General features: G+C 51.5%; 1 protein-coding gene across 3 annotated transcripts in view; it reads left to right on the forward strand.

Moving 5' to 3' along the window:
* Nucleotides 1-21,309, forward strand: part of GRK5 (G protein-coupled receptor kinase 5) — a 223,204-nt gene that overhangs the window by 113,682 nt on the left and 88,213 nt on the right. The gene's annotated exons all lie outside the window — the stretch shown is intronic.

A 21,309-nucleotide genomic window follows, 5' to 3' on the forward strand; every position in this document is an offset into this window, starting at 1 on the left:
CAATATTGTGTTGGTTCCTGCCGTACATCAGCATGAATCAACCTTCGGTATACATGTGCCCCCTCCCTCTTGAGCCTCCCTCCCACCTACCCCGTCCCCGCCGTCTAGGTGGTCACAGAGCACCAGGCTGAGCTCCCTGCACTAGACAGCAACTTCCCACTCGCCATCTATTTTACACATGGTAATGTATACATTTCAATGCTACTCTCTCAATTCATCTCACCCTCTCCTTTCCCCACTGTGTCCATAAGTCTGTTCTCTATGTCTGAATCTCTATTTCTGCCCTGTAAATAGGTTCATCAGTACCATTTTTCTAGATTCCATATATGTGTGTGTGTGTTAATATGTGATATTTGTGGAAGCACAGAGTCTTAACCATTGGACTTCCAGGGAAGCCCCTGGGTGTTTTTTCCCTCTCATTTTTTGCCATCACAATTAGTGTTCGAATGACCCTCTTTGTACTTCATTGTGACATTGCAGTCTCTGGCTCAGAGGTGAGAAAGCCCGCGCTGTCTTTCTGAATGCAGGCACCCGAGTGTCAGCTAAACCCGAGTAGACTGCGCTCTGCCCTCTGCCTCCCTCGCCTCCTTTGGAATGTTCCATTTCCAGCTCGCGCCTGCATCCACAGATGCTGTTAACATGAAATGTGCTGCTGATGGACAAAGCCAGTGAGGTTTGAGGAGCACCTCCGCCCTGCTTGCCAGCCCCGATTCCCTGCAGTCGCAGGCAGGAGAAGGGTTTTCTGTCTGTTTTAAGGCCTGTTGCTGAAAACGGGGGAAAAACAAGCTGCTTTATGCAGCAACAGGGACCTCAAAGCAGCCCAAGAGGCCAGCTGACCCGCAGCAGCCTGAGCCGGCAGAGTTCTGCCCCATACAGAGACACTAGGCCAACACTCCCGGTGATCTCTGCCCAGACTCTATTTACAGACTTTATTTCCCGAGCTCTGTCTTCAGCAGCCCTTTGGCAGCATCAACCCCAGCGTCTGCCTCAGCACGTTAAACACCCCTTGTTCCGAGTACCCCGGAGCTAGCACCCAAGGGAGAGTGAGAAGAAAAAAATGTGGGTGGAGGGATATGTGGGGCCAGTATAAACTTTCAAATTAAAAAAAAAAAAGGGAACAACAACAACAAAATGTATCCCCGAAGAGCTCCTGGGAGCCTGAGCTCCTGCTGACTTCTCCCTGTGGCCTCTTCCAGCCAGTACCAGGAAAGAAGATGCAGATGCAAAATCGAGAAACCTGCAAACTCGGCCCGGCTTTTTCATTCTTCTTCTTGTTTTTTTTCTGTTTCACAGTTGTACTGTCCTTGCATCGTCTTTAAAACTTATTTTTTTAGTTATCTTTTAGTTCTTTTTCTCTTTACAGAAATAAACCCGTTGATGAAATTTCTAAAATAGAATCAAGAAAGAGGAGAATAAAACTTGCTGATGAGATAATCACTGTTAACGTTTCGGTGTGTGGCCACTTTCACAGTTTGCTCTGTTTAGAGAGAGAGAATTGTACTGGCTGTCTTTTGTTTCCCTGCCCAGAAGTCAGGTACCATTTTACACAGAAAGAAATGGTTGTGGAGTCTCCTGTTGACTGGGAGGTAGGAGATCCAGGTTCCCGTGCTACTGCCTTGATTCTGTGGCCTTCTGAAAGTCACTTAACCTCAATTTGCCCATCTTTTTTTTTTTTTTTTTTTTAAATGGACCATTTGTAAAGTCTTTATTGAATTTGTTACAGTATTTCTTCTGTTTTATGTTTTGGCTGCAAGGCATGTGAGATCTTAGCACCCTAACCAGGGATGGAACCCTCATCCCCTTCATAGGAAGGTGAAGTCTTAACCACCGGACTTCTAGGCAAGTCCCAATTTGCCCATCTTTAAAATGGGGAGCTGATCATCCTTCCTACCTTACTGGATGATCAAGTGTCCAGTGGAGTTACTGGTAGAAAGTGCTTTGTCATGGGCTCTGCAGATTGTTCCTGGCCATTTTCAACATGGTCATGTGACTGGGCTTCCCTGCTAGCTTAGACAGTAAGGAATCTGCCTGAAAAGCAGGAGAGGTGGGTTGGATCTCTGGGTTGGGAAGATTCCCTGGAGAAGGAAATGCTACCCACTCTGTTATTCTTGCCTGGAGAATCCCATACACAGAGGAGCCTGGTGGGCTACCATTCATGGGGTCGCAAAGAGTCAGACACAACTGAGCAACTAAGCATGCTGCCAGCATTGCTATCACGCCAGCCCCCTCTGCCTGGTGGGCAGAAATGGATACAAAGGTGATATTGCTCCAGGCCTTTGGCTGAGCCCAGCTTGAGACAGAGTGAGAGGCTGAGAATGGCTTTGCCAAAGGATGCCATCATCAGGATTGGGCGTCAGCAACTCTGGGAGTGCCTGGCAGTTGTAGGTACTGTGCTTATGTCTCAGGCAGGTCAGCTGGGACAAAGCTATCGAGGGACTGACCCATTTCCATCAGTTTGGTACAGAGACAGCAGTGAAGAGCATGAAGCACCAGGGTTTGAGCCAGGCTCTGTTCCCTACTGACTATGACTTTGGGCAAAGTGATGTAACTTCCCTAAGCCTCAGTCTCTCTGTCTGCACAAAGGGGAATAGAAGTTGTGAGGATTGACTGGGGACGCCCAGTGGGAGGATTGTGCCCAGGGCCTGGCTCACAGCGAGTGCCCAAGGGCAGCTGCTTCATCCCCTTCCTTTTCATTATCACCGTTGTCAACAGTCCCGTTCAGGTCAGAGCTTTGTTTCTTGGTTCCCAGGGTGGTGGTTGCCAAGTCCTGCTGGCTTTAAGTTTATCTGTTCATTCATTCGTTCATTCATCTGTTAAGTCCTTACTCTATGCCAGGGATCCAGGGAGCTGCCAGGTGGTGGGGAGCTGCTTTCCGGAGTGGCTCCTGGCAGCATGGACTGGGCTATGTATTTCCTTTATGTAACCTGGATATAACCCTTTTCTCTCAGCCCTCAAAGTCTCTATTTACTTACTCTTAGCAGACTTAGAAGTTCTATATGGTTACCACCTGAAGCCCCGCTCCTTAAAGGCCACCTCATCCATCCCTCTGCCTCCAGGCAGGACGGGCCTCAACCAACACAGATGCATGGAATGATAACCTGTAACCCACAAATCCCTGATCAGCTTTCACTCTGGGCAGGGTACAGCCGAGGGCTCCTGGGGGGGCATGTGAGGCCAGCTCCATCCCTTAAAGGGCTGTCCCTAGTCGAGGAGACAGGGCAGGAAGCACACACAATGGCCGTGAGAATGCGGGCAGCTATCACAAGTCAGTCCTCAGTATCCAATGCCTAGAGGTGGAGGGGAGAAGGGGGGACAGAGACATATCTGTGGGACAGAAAGTTTCCAGCTGGAGTCATTGGGAGAAAGGGAAAACTTCTGGGGTCAGCAGGTTCAGCATCATCAGCAGCATCCAACCAGCAAGCGTTTCCTGGGCGCTCACCATGGCCAGGCATCAGGCTGCTTCCCTTACAGACACATGCTCACTGAAGCATTACAAACTCTATGGAACAGGTGTTACTTTTCCCCACCCCTGTTTCATGGATGAAGATGCAGAGATGCAGAGAGATTAGTAAATTGCTCAAAGTTACAGAGCTCTGGGAGAGGCAGAACTCAGATTGAAACCTGGGCCGGAGTCAAGGCCATGCTGACTGTGACTTCCACCACGTTGGCCATGGTTTCCCCATGGGAGTGGGACAGCTGGGGGCACATTTGAGAGGTGATGGTGCCCTGCTTTGGTGAGCTTTGTGCAGAGAAATGAGGGATGAGGTCTAAGAGAGACACCACCCGTGCCTGCAAGCTGGAATGTTAGATTTTCATCCTGCAGGTAGTAGGGAGCCATGGCATGACAGCCCCTGCCGCCACTCTCAGTGGGAGCAGAGAGCAGGGAGAGGCTGTGCATGGAGCAGCCTGGCCTTCCTGGGTGATATGACATTCACTCACTTCTCCAAATATTTATTCTTTACCTACTGTGTGCCAGAGAGAAATGAGACAGTGTTTCTCAGGCACCCAGCCCAGGACCTAGAATGTCCTAGAAACGGCCTCCTCTTCTGAGGCCAGGACGCCTTGGCTCAGGTGACCCTGCGAAGTCAGAAGTGGCTGGAGCTTCCTCACCTGCCACTTCAGGCTGGGCACAGGTTTCTCTTTTCGACACTGGGTCGCGGAATGCCTTTCACATCACCTGTGAGGTCTCCAAGCCTGCAGCTGTTCCCACTACCCACCTGTCTCTCTCCCTCCTCTTTGGGGGTGACTTCTGGCTCCCCTTCTGTCTGTCCTTTCTCATTCCTCCCCCGCTGGGCCTTGTAGAAGGTGGGAGATGGGCATGAATGTCACACTGGCCATCTCTCTGCCCAGGCTGTGCCTGCATGGGTGATCACTTCGGGCACATTTCGGGTAGGGCTTGCAGACCTGAGCCGACTGGGGCTCAGAATGTGGGGGTGGGGGCTGCAGAGGGAACTCTCCAGCCCCACAGTCCTCTGGCCTCCTCCTCTGGCCAGCCAGCCATGAGACCCATTCTCTTGGGTCCTCTGCCACCGTCTGTCCTTGTTGGGCTTTAACATGAAAGGAGTCATTCTCGGAGTGCTTGCCACTCACCCCAGCCTGCACCCCTCCCATATTCCTGTTCCCTGCAATGGCTGCGCTAGGTAGAAACCTGAGATTCTGCGGCCTGCTCCCTTGTCTCCATCTCTTTGCCCCGACACTCAGTCCTGGGGGCTCAGAGACAGCTGGACTTGGCTCAGCTGAGGGGAGCCCAGGCTTGTGCTATCTGTTGCCCTCCAGCTTTCTGGAAGAGTCCACGGGGCTTCCGTGTTGTTGAGGGAATCAGCCTGGCACCTGTGTCTATATCACCAGACCCCGTTCCCCAAAGGCAGACTGCTGGCTGTCTCGTATCCCTCTCACCTGCACAGGTACCAGGTAGAGTGACTCTGCCCTGAAGAAAACACGGGCAGGGGAGGGCAGTTTCTGGCTCTGGGGTTAGAAGGTCCACATTCTGCCAGGTTCCAACTTATCAGCGCCTGCCTTAAGCCAATCGATCACCCATCTCCTTCAGGCCTAGGTTTTGGATTTGTTTTCAATGAACAGACTATTTTTTAAAACCATTTTCGTCTGGTGGAAATATTGAGCAGGAAGTACAGAGAGTTCCCACAGAGCCCCTGTACCAGCCTCAGTTTTCTCACCTGTCAAATGGGGATGGGCCCTCACCTTGTTCTTACTGTGCTTACTGTTCTTACCATCCCCTCGCCCCCATTTTATGGATGACAAGACTGAGGCTGAGAGACAAGGGGCTAGTTCAGGGTCACTGGCTGGGGAGTGTGAGAGCCTAACTCTTAGCCTGGGGTTGTGGAGGTCCAGGCAGGTAGTGTGTGGGCATGGGAGGGATGAGCTGAGTGGGACCCTCCTGAGGCCTCCTAGGGGGTGAAGAGTCTCCCCTGGAGCAGCTCTGATCTCTGCTGCCTGGTTTACAGCAGGGAGGGAAGAGCACCTCCCAGCGGCCGCTCAGCTCACATCCTTGGGGGGCCCTTCATTCATTTATCTATTCAGTGAGGGTTTTTTTTAGTATGTTGATTGCACTAGGTTTTTGCAGGGGCTTCTCTAGTTGTGACGAGCGGGCTTACTTGCTCTGCAGCATGTGGGATGTTCCCCGAACAGGGATCAAACCAGTGTCCTCTGCATTGCAAGTTGGGTTCTTAACCCCTGGACCAGCAGGGTCTGTTCAATGAGTCCTGAGTGCTGACTAGGTGTGGTGCCAGTGCCGGGAGCTGGAGACCTGAGTTCTAGTCCAATTTTCACCCTAACAAGGTTCCTCCTGGAATGTCGAGGCTGGCAGACCTCAGTCCCATGCTAGCTGCAACCCTCCTCTGCAGGCTGGGAAACAGCTCCCCCTTATCCCGCTGCCGCCCCAGGGATGACCGGCAAGCTGGAGGCAGGAAACGAGGAGGGGCCTGGGTCTGCTGGTTTGGTGGCCAGACACCTTGGGCCAGGAGGTGGCTCAGTCGAGGAAGCCTGGAAGACCCCAGCCAGGGCATCTTGTGTGTGGGTGTGGGGGACGGTAGGAGCCAGGAGGACAATTCTGGACCCGTGGCAACAAAGGACCCGTTCTTGGTTCCTGGCGTTGTCACATCCTGCCAGAGGGATGAGTAATCACTCGCCGGGCCGGTTGGGTGGCTGCCACACTCAAGGGCAGCCTCCAAATTAGGGAAGGGTTTTCTCCTAGGATCCTGACCCTTCCCTAGGGCGCAGGGGCAGCTTGGCAAGCAGAGAGGGCAGCCTCACCAGCACCCACGGGTGCAGCCAGGCCATGCCAGGCGGCACCATCCCTCTCCCATCCTGTCCAGCATCCACCCTTTTCATCTGCATGAGAGGGGCACAGACCAGTACCCCACAAATGAGCTCATCTCTCACCTGCCCCACTCATTGGTCTGCCCCCCTGGATAGGGGCTGTATCTCCATGGGTCCCAGTGCCTGCACCCGGTAGGTGCTTGATGTGCGTCTGATTAGCCAGGAGTCCTGAGGCCTGGTTTTCATTTACGCTCAGTCACTACCCACCCACCTGCATCCGTCTTTGTTCAAATTGCTGGGAAGCCCAGAGCCAAGTGCTGTGCCGAAAGCATAGCTCTCCTTTGTCAGGCGTCCTGGGGGAGCTTGTTTTCTTCTCTCCTCCCTCTTTGCTGGTTGTTTCCTGTTCTTTTTCTATCATTGAACAGTTGAACATATGCTTTTATGGGAAAATGCTGTGGACCCTTTTGGGAAGTGAGCAAGCCATATACACTTCAGTCCATTAGAAATAGGAAGGAGAAAGGTCCCCTGCTCCACCTGGGAACCAGGTGTGTCTGAGCTCTGCTGCTCCTTCCTGGAGACTGGGCCGATGAACACCCGCCCTGTGGACTTCGAGGAACGTATGGGCGGAATGTATTTGGACAGGCCAAGGTGCTAGGCAGTGCCAGGCCAGTGCCTGCCCTGGGGCTCTAGAAGATGCGGCCACTTGGGCCAGAAGATGCCATGCGCCTCTGTAGAATTGGCTGTGGAACAACCAGCCTGGAGAGGGCCAGGGCTTGCCCAACTGGGCACAGCTGGCCAGCTTCGTATTTCGAAGAAGCTGGCTGAGAGTTTGGCCAATCGGGCAATCGGAAATTGCCCTAAGGGGAAGGAGACATCCTAGGTTATAGCATTGGCGGCGGGCCAGCTTCGTGTGTTATTCTGCGTTGCTCTCCCTCCCTGGTAAAAAGGTGCAAGGACGGGGCATCCGCAAGACGGTGACATTGTCCAAAAAAGGAGAGAGCTCGGCCGAGAGGTATAAATAGGAGCTTGTGGCGGGGGCAGGGGGTGGGGTGGCCGGATGACAGGGCTCCCCTGCTCACAGTGCCACAGGAGGACTGCTTTTGAGGTCCCGGCGGCCAACTGGAGACAGAGTTTTTTGAGATGTTGGCAAGATGAGAGTTGAATAATCTCTTATCATCCTGCACTCTCTTCCCCTCCCCGCGCCCCGGTCATCCTTAGAGAGAGCTGGGGAGAACGAGCTCTAAGTGGAGCAGTTAAACCTGGCCTGTCTGCTGTGTTCTTCCGGAAACAGCCTGTGGCTTGAGACCAGAGGAGGAGGGCAGGCTGGACGGTGCTGGGGGACAGTGCTGGAAGGAGTTAGAGGCGGGGGCGTGGTGGGGGTGGAGCCGATGGGGCTGGACCAGCAGCTGGCCAAGCCTGGTCCTTGTGGGCTTCAGTGTTACAAAGGTGCAGACAGAAGGCAGGACAGCAGCTCAAGGTAGTGGTGTGGCTTTGGGAGGTGGACCGAGGTGATGCTATGACTCTATTTCCAATAGTTCCAGAAGGAAAGCTGTATCTTTAATGCCATACAGGACTCCATTCTTTGCTCTTTTGTTTACTCACTGGATGGTCTCAGGCAAGCCTCTCACCTTCAGGAAGGAGTTCCTTACTCGGACTGTGGGGTAAATTCGGGACACCTCCTAGGGTCTGCTCAGTCGCTCAGTCATGTCTGACTCTCTGTGGCCCCATGGATTGTAGCCCGCCAGGCTCCTCTGCCGGTGGAATTTCCCAGGCAAGAATACTGGAGTGGGTTGCCACTTCCTACCCCAGGGGATCTTCCCGAGCCAGGGATCAAACCCGAGTCTCTTGGCGTCTCTTACATTGGCAGGCGGATTCTTGACCACCAGCGCCACCTGGGAAGCCACACTGCAGGGCATCATAAGACACGAGTAGGGAGTCTCTATACTTGGCGCAGCACCTGCTGGTGTGGAGCAGTTTTCTCCGGGGCCAAGATGGTCCTTGGGGGTGGGTGTTGGGTCTGTCTGTCTGCAGCCCTGGTGACAGGCTTCCTGGAGTCATTGGCCAGGAGCCAAGTTCTATTTCCAGTTGGGCCTGATGGTGAAAGTCAGTTCTTCTGTCCGGCACTGATTTGGCTGCAGACACCACCTAGTCCTTTGAGGTCCAGGGATTCTTCTGACCCTCCAGACCACCACATACCTTTGACTGTAGCTCTGAACGTGCCTGTCTTCACTCCCCAGGGAGGTTGTGGGCTACTGCTTGGCGTGCAAAGCTCTTTTCACACTCCCCGAATTCATGTAATCTTCTAGTGATCCTGCGGGTGTGTGGTATTTCCAGTCTCCTCTGAAAGACAGGGCTCCTAGAAGTTACCTCCATTGCCCAGCAAGGCCTGACCCGTGGTAGCTCATGGCTGCTTCTTGGGACTTAATCGTGGCTATGCCACGCAGCTTGCTCCAGGGTGGGGTGATTACACTGTACAGATGGGCCTGGAAGGTCAAGCCCATTCCTGCTGGTTAAGCTTTCCACCAGTGGCAGCCACCTCTTTAATGAGGACCCTCCAACTCTGGTAAAGAATCTGCCTGCAATGCGGGAGACTCAGGTTCGGTCCCTGGGTTGGGAAGATCCCCTGGAGAAGGGAATGGCTATCCATTCCAGTATTCTTGCCTGGAGAATTCTATGGACAGAGGAGCCTGGTGGGCTGCGGTCCATGGGATTGCAGAGAGTTGGACACAACTGAGCGACTTACACGTAACTCTAACTCCAGCGCCTTCTGCATCTAGGTCTTAGGCTCTGGGATCTCAACCTGCCTGCTGCCTACACCTGTCTCATTTTTTCAGTAAGCCATTTGGCTTCGGAAAGGTGAGGTGGTGGGAGAAGTGTTACCTTCCAGTCTGAGTTGGCATGAACTGGCCAACTAAAACATTTCCACAAGCCAAAAATCATTTCACTTGGTTACTTCGTAACAGGCCAAGTGCACGATTTTCCATCAAAACATTTCCATCGTTCAAAAAGTGTGTCTGACACAGAAGCTGATTCCTGCTGCATCCTTGTGACAGCTCACATTTTACTTGGGATCCAGTGTTTTTCACAATGTCACCACCTCTTATTTTACGTAAAGACTGAACTCCCTGATGGAAATATGTTGCAAGAATGCTTTTCACTGTCAAGGTGGCACAAAACTCCTGCAGAAGGTTTTCTTTGTCCGGCTCAGAGAAGAATCCCTTTTCTGTAGAATTCCTGCCACGTTTCACTGGCCAGGATGGGTCTTGCCAGGGCGCCTTGAAGTGGATCATGTCCCATGACAGCCAAAGCTGTTTAAGGTTCATGGAAATGTTTGTGGAAACAATTGCAGACTCCTCTGCTGACAGCTCGCTCCTTTTGTGTAATGTTTGATAGAACAGCAGAAGAATTTGGCTGGCCCTCGGAATGTGCTGGAATGGAATTTGGCTATGCTGTCTGTCCAGGTCTCTGATATGGCTGTGAGAGAATGTTCGCCTTCTCATTAAGCAAATACTCAATGCGTTCCTTCTATGTCCCAGATTCTGGGCTAATCAGAGATAAGTGCTACTCAGGCCCCATCCTTAAGAGCCTGGTTGATGGGGAGTAGAAAACGCAGGTGTGTTCCATTCCTAACTACTTTGGAACCACGTTAGGAAGGGCGGAAGGCTCATCACTTGAGGTGTGAGGTGACTTCAGGTGACACACAGATGAACTGGGGTTATGCGTTTAATTTAATGTTTATCGTTTAAAAAAATGTAACTCCAGTAATTTCCCATACGTTATTGCTTAGGGATAAAAAGTTGAAGAAAGGCAGGAGGGAGAGTCAATTCAACCACAAGTTAAAGGGACTTCCCTGGTGGTCCAGTGGTTAAGACTCCATGCTTCCAGTGCAGGGAGCATGGGTTCAGTCCCTGGTTAGGGAACTAAGATCCCACATGCCTCATAGCATGGCCAAAACAACAACAAACCCAAGTTAAAGAAAAATATCCAGTAAATATTGTAATAGTGGTAACTGGTATAGGAGGTAGATTATAGTAAAGATTATCATTCAAAATTCTTGACAGTGGCTCACAAATGACTAATGTCTAGAAAAGTTCGATGCAGGTTCATTGCATGCTGATGAGATGCCCAGGGCTTTATTTGTACCATCATGCAAGCTTCAGGAAGCTGTGGGAGATGATAGTGTTACCATCCCAACTGAGAGCTGATGAAACTGAGGATCAGAGAGGGGAGATGATTTGCCCAAGGTCACATGACTAGTAAGTGGAAGAACTTGAATTTGAACCCTGGTCTGTCTGACTCTGGATCATGAACTCTTCATCGCTATGCTATGACAAAGTACTGCAGTTGGTCAAATAAAGAAGTGATTATTTCCTCCTAAAGTATAATCCAAGAAAATTTCCTAGAGTAGGAGGCCTTGACTGAGGGGTTGTAATAGCAAAGGAAGTTTGGGTGGTAAGGCAGAGTGTCCAGTGGATCAGATACTTATGATTATTGGCTGGATTTGAACAACATATTTTTTTCCTTGTATAAATAATGTCTTAAGGTTTAGGCTATGGATTGGATCTTGTGTGCCATTAGGGACACGGGCTCCTTCTATCTGTCTGCTCCACCAATATCTCATGGTCCAAGATGGCTGATGCAGCTCCAGCCATCACATTCTTATTCCAGGTAGAAAATAGAAAAGAAGGAAAAGGGTAAATGTGTTGTTGTTTAGTTGCTAAGTGTCTGACTGTGACCCCCATGGACTGCAGCCAGGCTTCCCTGTCCTTCAGTATCTCCTGGAGTTTGCTCAAACTCGTGTCCATTGGGTAGGTGATGCCATCCAACCATCTCATCCTCTGATGCTCCCTTTTCCTCCTGCCCTCCCTCCTCCTCCCTTTTCCTCCTCCTCACTCCCTCCTGCCCTGATGATCTTTCTCATCATCAGTGTCTTTTCCAGTGAGTCAGCTCTTTGCATCAGGTAGCCAAAGTATTGGAACTTCAGCTTCATCATCAGTCCTTCCAATGAACATTCAGGATTAATTTCTGTTAGGATTGACTGGTTTGATCTCCTTGCACTCCACAAGACTCTCAAGAGTCTTCTAAAAAAAAAAAAAAAAAGAGTCTTCTACAGCACCACAATTGGAAAGCATCAATTATTTGGTGATCAACCTTCTTTATGGTCCAACTCTCACATCTGTTCATGACTCCTGGAAAAACCATAGCTTTGACCATATGGACCTTTGTCAGCAAAGTAATGTCTCTGCTTTTTAATATGCTGTCTAGGTTTGCCATAAATTTCCTTTCAAGGAGCGTCTTTTAATTTTATGGCTGCACTTGCCATTTACAGTGATTTTGGAGCCCAAGAAAATAAAATCTGTCACTGTTTCCACTTTTTCCCTTTCTATTTGCCATGAAGTGATGGGACCAGATGCCAAGATCTTAGTTTTTTGAATGTTTTGTTTTAAGCCAGTTTTTTTTTTTTTTTTCCCCAGTCTCTTCTTTCACCCTCATCAAGAGGCTCTTTAGTTCCTCTTCTCTTTCTGCCTTTAGAGTGGTATCATCTGCATATCTCAGGTTGTCACTGTTTCTCCCAGCAGTCTGGATTCCAACTTGTGATTCATCCAGCTCGACATTTCACATGATGTACCTTGCATATAAGTTAAATAAGCAGGGTGACTGTATACATCCTTGACGTACTCCTTTCCCAATTTTGAACTAGTCAATTGTTCCATATCCAGTTCTAACTGTTGTTTCTTGACCTGCATGCAGGTTTCTCAGAAGACAGAGAAGGTTGTCTGGTATTCCCATCTCTTTATGAATTTTTCACAGTTTGTTGTGATATACACAAAGGCTTTAGTATATTCAATGTTTTCTTAATGAGTCATCCACCTTGAAGGAGCTTTTCTGGAAGTGAATCTAACCCAGCCTTTCTTCATCTCGTTGGCTAGCCCTCATTATAGGAGAGGCTGCCTACTGTGCGCTAGGCATATGTGCTTGGAAAACAAAAGTCCTGTCCTCAGGGTGCTTCTGGTAGAGTGAGCTGCTTCCAGTTGAAGCAGTGCAGGAGATAGCAGTTGAGTGGAGGGGAAAAAGCCTCCTCTGAGCTGGGACCTGCTTCTGGAGTGACCTCAGTAAGCTTGGTCTGCTTTGCGCTGTTCCACGTGTTTGTTTGGTGGGTAATTGGAGTGTAGAGTTGCAGCAATTAGGCTACCCCAGGCAGCTCCCTGCTCACCATCCCATCCGCCCTTCTGAGAAGACAAGGGTCACTCCTAAGGGCAAAACATACCAGCCTTCCAACCTCCCAGCCTCAGTGTAATGAGATCAGGAGCTGCGGAGCTAGCTTTTCACTGCATCCAGGAGCTGATCTCTGGGCTGTCGTTTAGAGCCCTGCGTGGGGTGCAGAGCCCCCAGGTGGATGTGGGCTTCTGCACAGCTCACCGGAAACTGCACACGCCCTGGTTGCCATCCTCCCTCTTGCCCCCTGGCACCTGCAGGTGGGAGCACGAGTGTGGAGTCTGCTTTGCGCTTCTCGACTCTCAGCTCTCAGCAGTGCGTGCCGGCTAGTTGCCAGGAACGTCAAGTTTGGAGAGTTGTTTAATATTAGTGATGCAGAAGTTGTCCTGGGGCCCCACTCATGGAAGATCATTCCGTGTTGGCGGAAGCCCCCTCTGCTGAGATTTGGGTTCTTTCGAGGTCTGAAATGCTCCCCTTATACTTCCGGGGGAATTTTCATTTTTTGTCAGATCGTGGTTAGAATGTTAGAACTAAGATGAGCGCAAGAGGTGGGGTTGGCCCCCATGTCTCCATTTGATCAGGAGACTGCTGCAGCCAATGTGAGGCAGAGCTGGGGAGAGCAAGGTTCTGCGCTCGAATGCTGAGTCTTTGTTCTGTAATTACCTCCAAGCAAAGAGTATTATAGAGAGGCTGGAGAGCTGCTTTCATATGGCGTTAGAAATCAAACTGCTATTAATATGCTAATTACAACGGCTTGCTATTTACCATTTAGGCAAGTCCTGGAGTGCTTCTCCTTGGCAACCCTGTCAGACATTCTGTTCTTGAAATAGAAAGTCCATATTACTTTTTAATGAAAGCTCTAAATCCAGGCTTTCCCTATGTTCAGCCAGCCCTTTTTTCTTGGATTTAGTAGGTCCAGCCCTGGCTTCCCGAAATGCAGGCTGGGTGGGGTTGGTTGAGCAGGAATTGACGCAGTTCGGAAAGCAGGCAACTCCTGGGAGATGTCACGTCGGTGGATGCTGAAGTCCACGGGTCCTAGGCCAGTTACCCACCAATGTCACCATACATCGAGGCGTTTTTAGCAGTGGCATCGCTCAGTCTTAAACCAGTTCTACTGACTTTATTTTTAGATTGGATGATGGCAGATACGGTTTGGGAATGTCTTTTCCTCCCCACGTCACTTTTGTCCTGGAAGTACCGGGTTTACAAGGAAAACAAAATGGCAGCCACTCAAGCCCAGGGCAATATAAATGTTTGTTTGGGAAACAGTGGGTGCTGAGTCCCTTATTTGCTTTGAGGATGGATCTCGGGGAATCCATACCCCTTAGCTTTCTGAGGAACTGGGTGGGGCAGGAGCCCTCTCTGAACTGGGTGCGTTCATTCAGTGGCAAGTGGGAGAGTGAGACTTGGTTCCAGTGAGGGATCAAAGGTACCCTGATGAAGGGCACAGGACTTTTCTGAAGAATGGCTGTAGGTTCTAGAAGAGTAATAATATGTTAGCCAATGTGTTATAAACCTAACAAATATTTAAGCACCCACTATGAGCTAGATCTAAACTAGGCACTGGCTTCCCTGTCCTTCACCAGCTCCCGGAGCTTGCTCAAGCTCATGTCCATCGAGTCAATGATGCCATCCAACCGTCTCATCCTGTATTGTCCCCTTCTTCTCCTGCCCTCAATCTTTCCCAGCATCAGCGTCTTTTCCAATGAGTCAGTTCTTTGCATCAGGTGGCCAAAGTGTTGGAGTTTCAGCTTCAGCATCAGTCCTTCCAATGAATATTCAGGACTGATTTCCTTTAGGATGGACTGGTTGGATCTCCTTTCAGTCGAAGGGACTCTCAAGAGTCTTCTCCAACACCACAGTTCAAAAGCATCAATTCTTCAGTTATAAACCTAACAAATATTTAAGCACCTACTGCACTAGATCTAAATACCTTGGGGAATGTTCCGGTTAGCACAGCTGAGTCTTGTAGTGACATAGAACAAGCATTTACTCTGCTCTCAGATTCTGTGGGTCTGGAATTCAAAGAGGGGTAAAGCAGGCTTATTTCTGCCCCATGTTGTTTGTAGTACCTGGAGCTTGGATGATTGATCCACTTCCATGTCTGGCAGTTGATGCTGACTGTTGATGGGTCCTCTGTTCCTTTCCATGTGTCTTCACCATGTGGCCTGGATTTCCTCACCCCATGGTGGTCCCGGCTCTATGGGACAAAGAACCAGCAAGAGTAGGTGCTGTGTTCAGACTGAAAAGGACCTCAAAAACAGTAAATTCTGGGGACTTCCCTGGTGGTGCCCTGAGTAACAGTTCACCTGCCCATGCAGGGACATGGGTTCATTCCCTGACCTGAGAGGATGCCACATGCTGCAGAGCAGCGAAGCCCGTGAACCACAACCACTGAACCCGTGCTCTAGAGGCTGCGTAACACAACTGCTGAGGCTGCGTGCTGCAGCTACTGAAGCCCGAGGGCCTAGAGCCTGTGCTCTGCGACACAGGCAACCACCGCACTGAGAAGTCTGTGCACCACAGCGAAGATGCCCCCACTCGCTGCAACTAGAGAAGATTGAGTGAAGCAACGAAAACCCAGTGCAGCCAAAAATAAACAAATTTTAAAAAAATCTATAGTTGCACAAAATCATCTAACAAAAATTTATTTTAAAAGAATAGTAAATTCTATCAGGCAGGGTATGATCTTAGAATCAGCTTATACAAAACAGAAATTCTCAGCATGCAGCGTGCATGCGGGTGTGTGTGCAGACGTGCTAAGTCGCTTCAGTCATGTCTGACTCTTTGCAACCCTATGGCTGTAGCCCGCCAGGCTCCTTTGTCCATGAGATTCTCCAGGCAAGAGTACCAAAGTGGGTTGCCATTCCCTTCTGCAGGGGATCTTCCCCACCCAGGGGTTGAGCTCGTGTCTCCTGCATTGGCAGGCGGATTCTTTACCACTGGTGCCAACTGGGAAGCCCTCTCAGGATGCAGAGGGCAATTCAGAAAGGACATAATGACCATTTCTTTGCCCACACACCCTGTTCCTCAGTTAGATGGAAAGTCAGTGGTCCATCAGGGAGCCTAGAGCAGAGGCTAAAATCAGAATCACCTTGGAGGTTTGGGAAATAAATAGTTCCAAAGCTTTGCAGAATCCGTCTCTGTTCCCAGAATTTTGTATTTTTTAAAAACTTCTCCATCTAGTCCAAAATGGTCCTGCTGAGGATGACTTCTGCCCTGTAGAGACCATGTTAGGGCTGCAGGGCTGAGCTGAGTCTCAGCTATGCCAGTGTCTGCCCCCAGCTCTTCCACCGTTCACCACTGTATTTGCTCCACCGCTGTCAATGCTCAGGTTTCAGATGCTGAGCCCTGGACCTTAGACCATGTTCATGGCTCTCACATCTGCTTAATTTCTAGGGTCGTGTCTGATTTGCAAGGTTGAACTATCCAGAACCCTGTGTACCTACCTTCCTGATGCCCTGCAGATCAGCCCCTTATCCGTGCATGGATTTCTTCTCCCGGCATTGCCTGAATCTTCAGGCAGCCTTTGGGCTTTTCTGGCTCCTCCTTTCTTCTTTGACCCCAGGCTTATTTCCATTTGTGTGTCAGGACCGTCCAGAGAGAAGAATCAAGAACAGAGAAAAATATCAAAAGTTAAAAAAACAACAGCGACTTCCCTGGTGGTCCAATGGCTAAGACTCCATGTTCTCAATGCCAGGAGCCCATGTTCGCTCTCTGGTCAGGAAGTTAAGACCCCACATCCCGAAACTAAGTCCACACACCGCAACCAGAGAAGCCCGCACACTGCAAAGACCCAGCACAGCCAAAAGAAAATATGTAAATAAAACAAACCAGAACCACACCCCCTGTATGCTTTAGCATCCAGCAGACCCAGCCCAGCCACAACTGGTCCCCTTTCTCACAAGTTTCAACACTGTCTATGGGAGGATTTGTCTTCTCACAATTGACAAAAAGAGAAAGGCTTTGCTTGACAGAAACTTGTTCCACCAGTTCTCCCCTTTGCAGTGTACCAGCGCTGGGCTCTCTCATGATACCTTTATGGCCCCATCCAAGAAGACCCAGCCCAGGGCAGGGAGCTTCCATGCCTGCTGAAGAACAGCTTGTGGGTGAGGCTAGGCCAGGGGAGGAGACATTCTGTGCAACTAGTGAGGTGTCAGAGGGGTGGAACAGAGCCTGGAGCCCAGCGGGAGTGAGCAATGTGAAATGCCTTGCCCTGTCTAAGGCAATGGAAGTGATCTATGAGTGAGTTTAAATGACAGTAAGGAATAGTGATTTCACCATTTAAAAAAATATTCATTGGTTTAATTTGGCTGCTTTGGGTGCTAGTAGTGGCATACGGGATCCTCATTGGCTCACGTGGGATCTTTCGTTGCAGGGCTCAGGTTTAGTTGCCCTGCAGCATGTGGGATCTTAGTTCCTGGTTGTTGTTGTTCAGTCACTAAGTCGTGTCCGACTCTGCAACCCCACGGACTACAGCACATCAGGCTTCCCTGTCCTTCACTGTCTCCCAGAATTTGCTCAGACTCATGTCCACTGAGTTAGTTATGCCATCCAACCATCTCATCCTCTCTCACCCACTTCTCCTTTTGCCTTCAATCTTCCCCAGCATCAGGGTCTTTTCCAATGAGTTAGTTCTTCACATCAGTTGGCCAAAGTATTGAAGCTTCAGCTTCAGTATCAGTCCTTCCAATGAATATAAAGGGTTGATTTCCTTTAGGAGGGACTGGTTTGATCTTGCTCTCCAAGAGTCACTTGGACAAGTGTCTTGTGACACTTGGAAGAGTCCAAGTGACTCTCAAGCGTCTTCTCCAGCACCACAATTGGAAAACATCAATTCTTCGGCGCTCAGCCTTGTTTATGGTCCAGCTCTCACATCCATACATGACTACTGGATGTTCTTGGACCAGGGGTCAAACCTGCGTCCTCTGCATTGCAAGGTGGCTTCTTAACCACTGGGTCACCAGGGAAGTCCCTGATCTCACCATTTTGACCATAAATGCAGGAGAAGCTTGTTTATGCTCCAAAGATACAAAATGGGTGGGCTGTGGCCTTTGCTCGCTCTGGGCACAATCCCAGGAGCCCAGCTAGAGACAAATGGGTGGGCTGTGGCCTTTGCTTGCTCTGGGCACAATCCCAGGAGCCCAGCTAGAGACCTCAGCACAACAAGGAGGTGCCTGCAGAGAGACCTGTGCGGAGGCTGCCGCTGGGTCCCCTGGGAGATAGAGGCTGGGCCCCTCGTGGGGACGTGCCACTGTGCCAGCTGGTGTTTGAGGTCAGAGAGATATTTGGAAAGGCCATGACTGCAGACGGGGAATGGTGGGGAATGTTCCATTCTGGTGCACACCTTGACCGCTGCCTCCTGGACTCCTGCCCCTTGTGGTGGATTGGGGCGGGGGGGAAGGATTAGAGTCTGGATTGATGTTGGCTTGGCTGCCCTCCAGAGACCTGCGTTCCCATGTGCCATGGAAGTTCTGAGGCTCATTCAAGGGGAGCAATCCCAGTGCAAACACAGCCTGCCCCGCCCTGCTGGCCCCTTTCATTTACGGCTCGGCAGGCGTTTCTTTCCACCTTCTCCCCACCTCTCACCCCTCTGCAGGCCTCTTGGCCCTGAGATAACCCCTGCTCCTCCTTTATGTAACAGGCCTTCTCCGTGGTCAGGAACCATGCCATCAGCAGGCAGATGGGTGGGTGGTGTGGGGCACACTTCTTAACCTGGCAGCCTGGGTCCCACAGGGACTGGATTTTGGACAAGGTGTGGAGGCAGCCCCCCGTACGCCTGGGCAGAGTCTGCTGAGCAGATTCCGGTCCTCTTGGGGTGGCTGCATCAGTCACACCCCTCGGGGTGAGGCCTCAGTGTGGAAAGTATGTGAGCCTTGGACGATGCCACGCATGGCCTGGAATGGCTTGGCCTCTTCTTTCCAAGGCTCCAGCTGATTTCCCTATCGTGAGGAGGCGAGGGAGCAAAGGGCCAGCTTGTCCCAGATCTTGGAGCACCAGTGAGTGTCCCCGGGCCAGGGGTGTGGCGAGGGCTGGGAGGCAGCCTTCTGGGGTGGCCGCCCAGTGGGCATGGCTGGCCCTGGCCCGGATGCCGCGCCCATGTTAGCATCTGGCTGTCACTCCCACGAGCAGCAGGATCCGTGTCCCCATTGCTCTGCTGAGACAGCTGGTTAATGGCACTGACTTAGCTGACAGTGGATACTCTGCTGACAGTAGCCGCTCTGATCATGTATCTTGCCTGGGGTCACCCAGGTGATGAATGGTGGGGCCAGGATTGAACTTGTGTGCATCTCCCCTGCCAGCCCAGCTCCTCCTCCTCTTCTCCTGACTTGAACCCAAGGTCTTCTCCTGGTCTCTTAGTGAGGCAGGCAGGGCAGAGAGAGTTAGTACCCCGTTTTACAGGCCAGGAGACTGAGGCCAAGTGATTCGTCAGAGATCATTGAACTGGGAATGGGCAGAACTGAACTTCAAACCTCGCTCTTTTGTTCATACATCCTGTCCGAGTCTGCTCAGGCTACTGTAACAAAATACCGCTGAGTGCCGTGACAGAATGAGGCAGAGTGGCTGGAACGACAGAAACGTACTTCCTCACCTTTCTGGAGGCTAGCAGTCTGAGGGCAGTGCTGACAGAGTTGATTTCTGGTGCGGGCTCTCTTCCTGGCTTGTGGAAGGCTGCTTTCTCATTCTGTCCTCACCTGGCCGTTCCTCTGTGCACACACACACACACACACACACACACACACAAACAACCTCTGTGTCTCTTGATCTTCTGAGGATGCCAGTCCCTGGGTTGGGGCCTCACTCTGATGACTTCATTTAGCCTTAATTATCCTCCTGAATGCCGTATCTCCATATTGTCACATTGAAGGTTCGGGCTTCCATGTAGGAATTTAGGGGGTGGGCACAGTTCAGTCTATAATGTACCCTGAACCGCTTCTACTCTTTGGGGGCCCCTAGATAACACCAGGAAATGTCTGCTGCTGCTCATCAAAGGAGTCATTTGGAGTGATTGTGCAGGCCTAGTCCTGGGGCAATCTGAGAAGGCTTCCTGGAGGAGCTGTGTATGTCTCTGGGTGTGTATTTGTGTGTGCATACAATGGGCTTGCGAAACTGACCCACTTGGGAGTCTGGCTTATTTGAGGGTAATCCCACTTGTAGTTCAGTGATTTGATGAGGGTGGCTATTTTCCAGGAGCCAGTTTCTTGCCAAGAATGTGGCGAGAGGGGACCATCTGGTCCTTGCCTGGCCCCAGGCAGCTGTACCTTGATACAGCCCGTCAGGTAGTATTTCCAGGTCTTTAATGTGGAAGGGGATGGAATTCCAGCTGGGCCGAGATGGGCGAAGGAGGGCAGAAGTGGAACTGAGAAACAGGGAGCCCTTCTTCAACAGCAAGAGACATCTGCAGAGCGGCCGCTTCATGTGGCAGCCAGCCCCCCAGGGCTGCTGCAGCCCCAGCTGCTCTGGCCCCTGCAGGGAGCCCCTGCTGTAAATTCTCTTGCCTTCCTCACCCAGTGTGTGTCCCCACTTCTCAGACTCAGGCCAGATGTGGCTGGTGAAGGGAATCCGTATTGCCAGGTTTAGAAATGTTAACTTCCTGCCGTGTCTGTGTTTCTGGAATGAGGGCGGGGCTCCCAAGGCAGAGGCTTGGGTTCATGCACCAGGTCCTGTGTGGAGCCCATAGCAGACATGTGTTCTGTGTGGGGTGGTGGTAGGTATTCAGTCAGGAGGCTAGAAAAAGTGCTGAGGAGGCTAAGGAGGCTGAGGAGGCTGAGGGATGTTGGGGGAAGCTGAGGAGGCTAAGGAGGCTGGGGGAGGCTGAGGGAGGCAGTGGAGGGGGGGAAGGCTGAGGAGACTGGGGGAGGTTGAGAAGGCAGAGGAGGCTGAGGGAGGCTGGGGGAGGCTGAGGAGAGACAGGGAGGCTGAAGGAGGCTGGGGGAGGCTGAGGAGAGAGGGGGAGGCTGAGGCTGGGGGAGGCTGAGGAGAGAGGGGGAGGCTGGGAGGCTGGGGGAGGTTGAGAAGGCAGAGGAGGCTGAGGGAGGTTGGGGGAGGCTGAGGAGAGATGGGGAGGCTGAGGAGGCTGGGGGAGGCTGAGGAGAGAGGCGGAGGCTGGGGGAGGCTGGGAGGCTGGGGGAGGTTGAGAAGGCAGAGGAGGCTGAGGAGACTAGGGGAGGCTGAGGAGGCTGGGGGAGGCTGGGAGGCTGGGGGAGGCTCAAGGGACTCTCTTTCAGGGGAACTTCCTGTTTCTCACGTTTCTTCTGTGAAGACCACAGTGCATGCATTGCCCCAAAGCAGAGTCTGAGTCTGTGTGTCCGCTTGAGGTGTCTTTGGCTTCTGCTATGTCTGTCCCTCAACTTAGCACACCTCAGCCCCTGCTGGGCTCTGAACGTGTTAATAAGTTGCTCCTTGGAGTTGAAGCCACAGCACATCTGAGAGGGAAAAGAGCGTCTTGCAGCTCATGTGAAAGTGCTCGAGGCTTTTGCAAACCCCCCTAATTAAGAAGCTGGGGTATCTGCCCTCCCCCACCCCACGCCGTGCTCCTTCCTGGCCCAGGGCCCTGTGCTCAGGTCTCACTCTCCTCCCAGGCCCCGTGGCTTCTTTCCTCCTGAGGGAGGGCCCTGAGTGTTGCGGAGTCTGCCGCCTCATCACTTCTCTGGTGGGAAGTGGTGGCTTCCTCTTGGGGGAGGAGCAAGGTGCTGTCCTCCCTTCCTCTGGTTCCCAAGGGTAAGGTTCTCCGGGTCAGCGAGGGGCCTCCCGGGGAGCTTCCTTCCTCCCCAGTGTTCCCTGGGAGCTCCAGGGGCTTAAGAACCAAAAAGGCAT

This window comes from Odocoileus virginianus, chromosome 7, assembly GCF_023699985.2.
Source record: "Odocoileus virginianus isolate 20LAN1187 ecotype Illinois chromosome 7, Ovbor_1.2, whole genome shotgun sequence".
Lineage (NCBI taxonomy): Eukaryota > Metazoa > Chordata > Mammalia > Artiodactyla > Cervidae > Odocoileus > Odocoileus virginianus.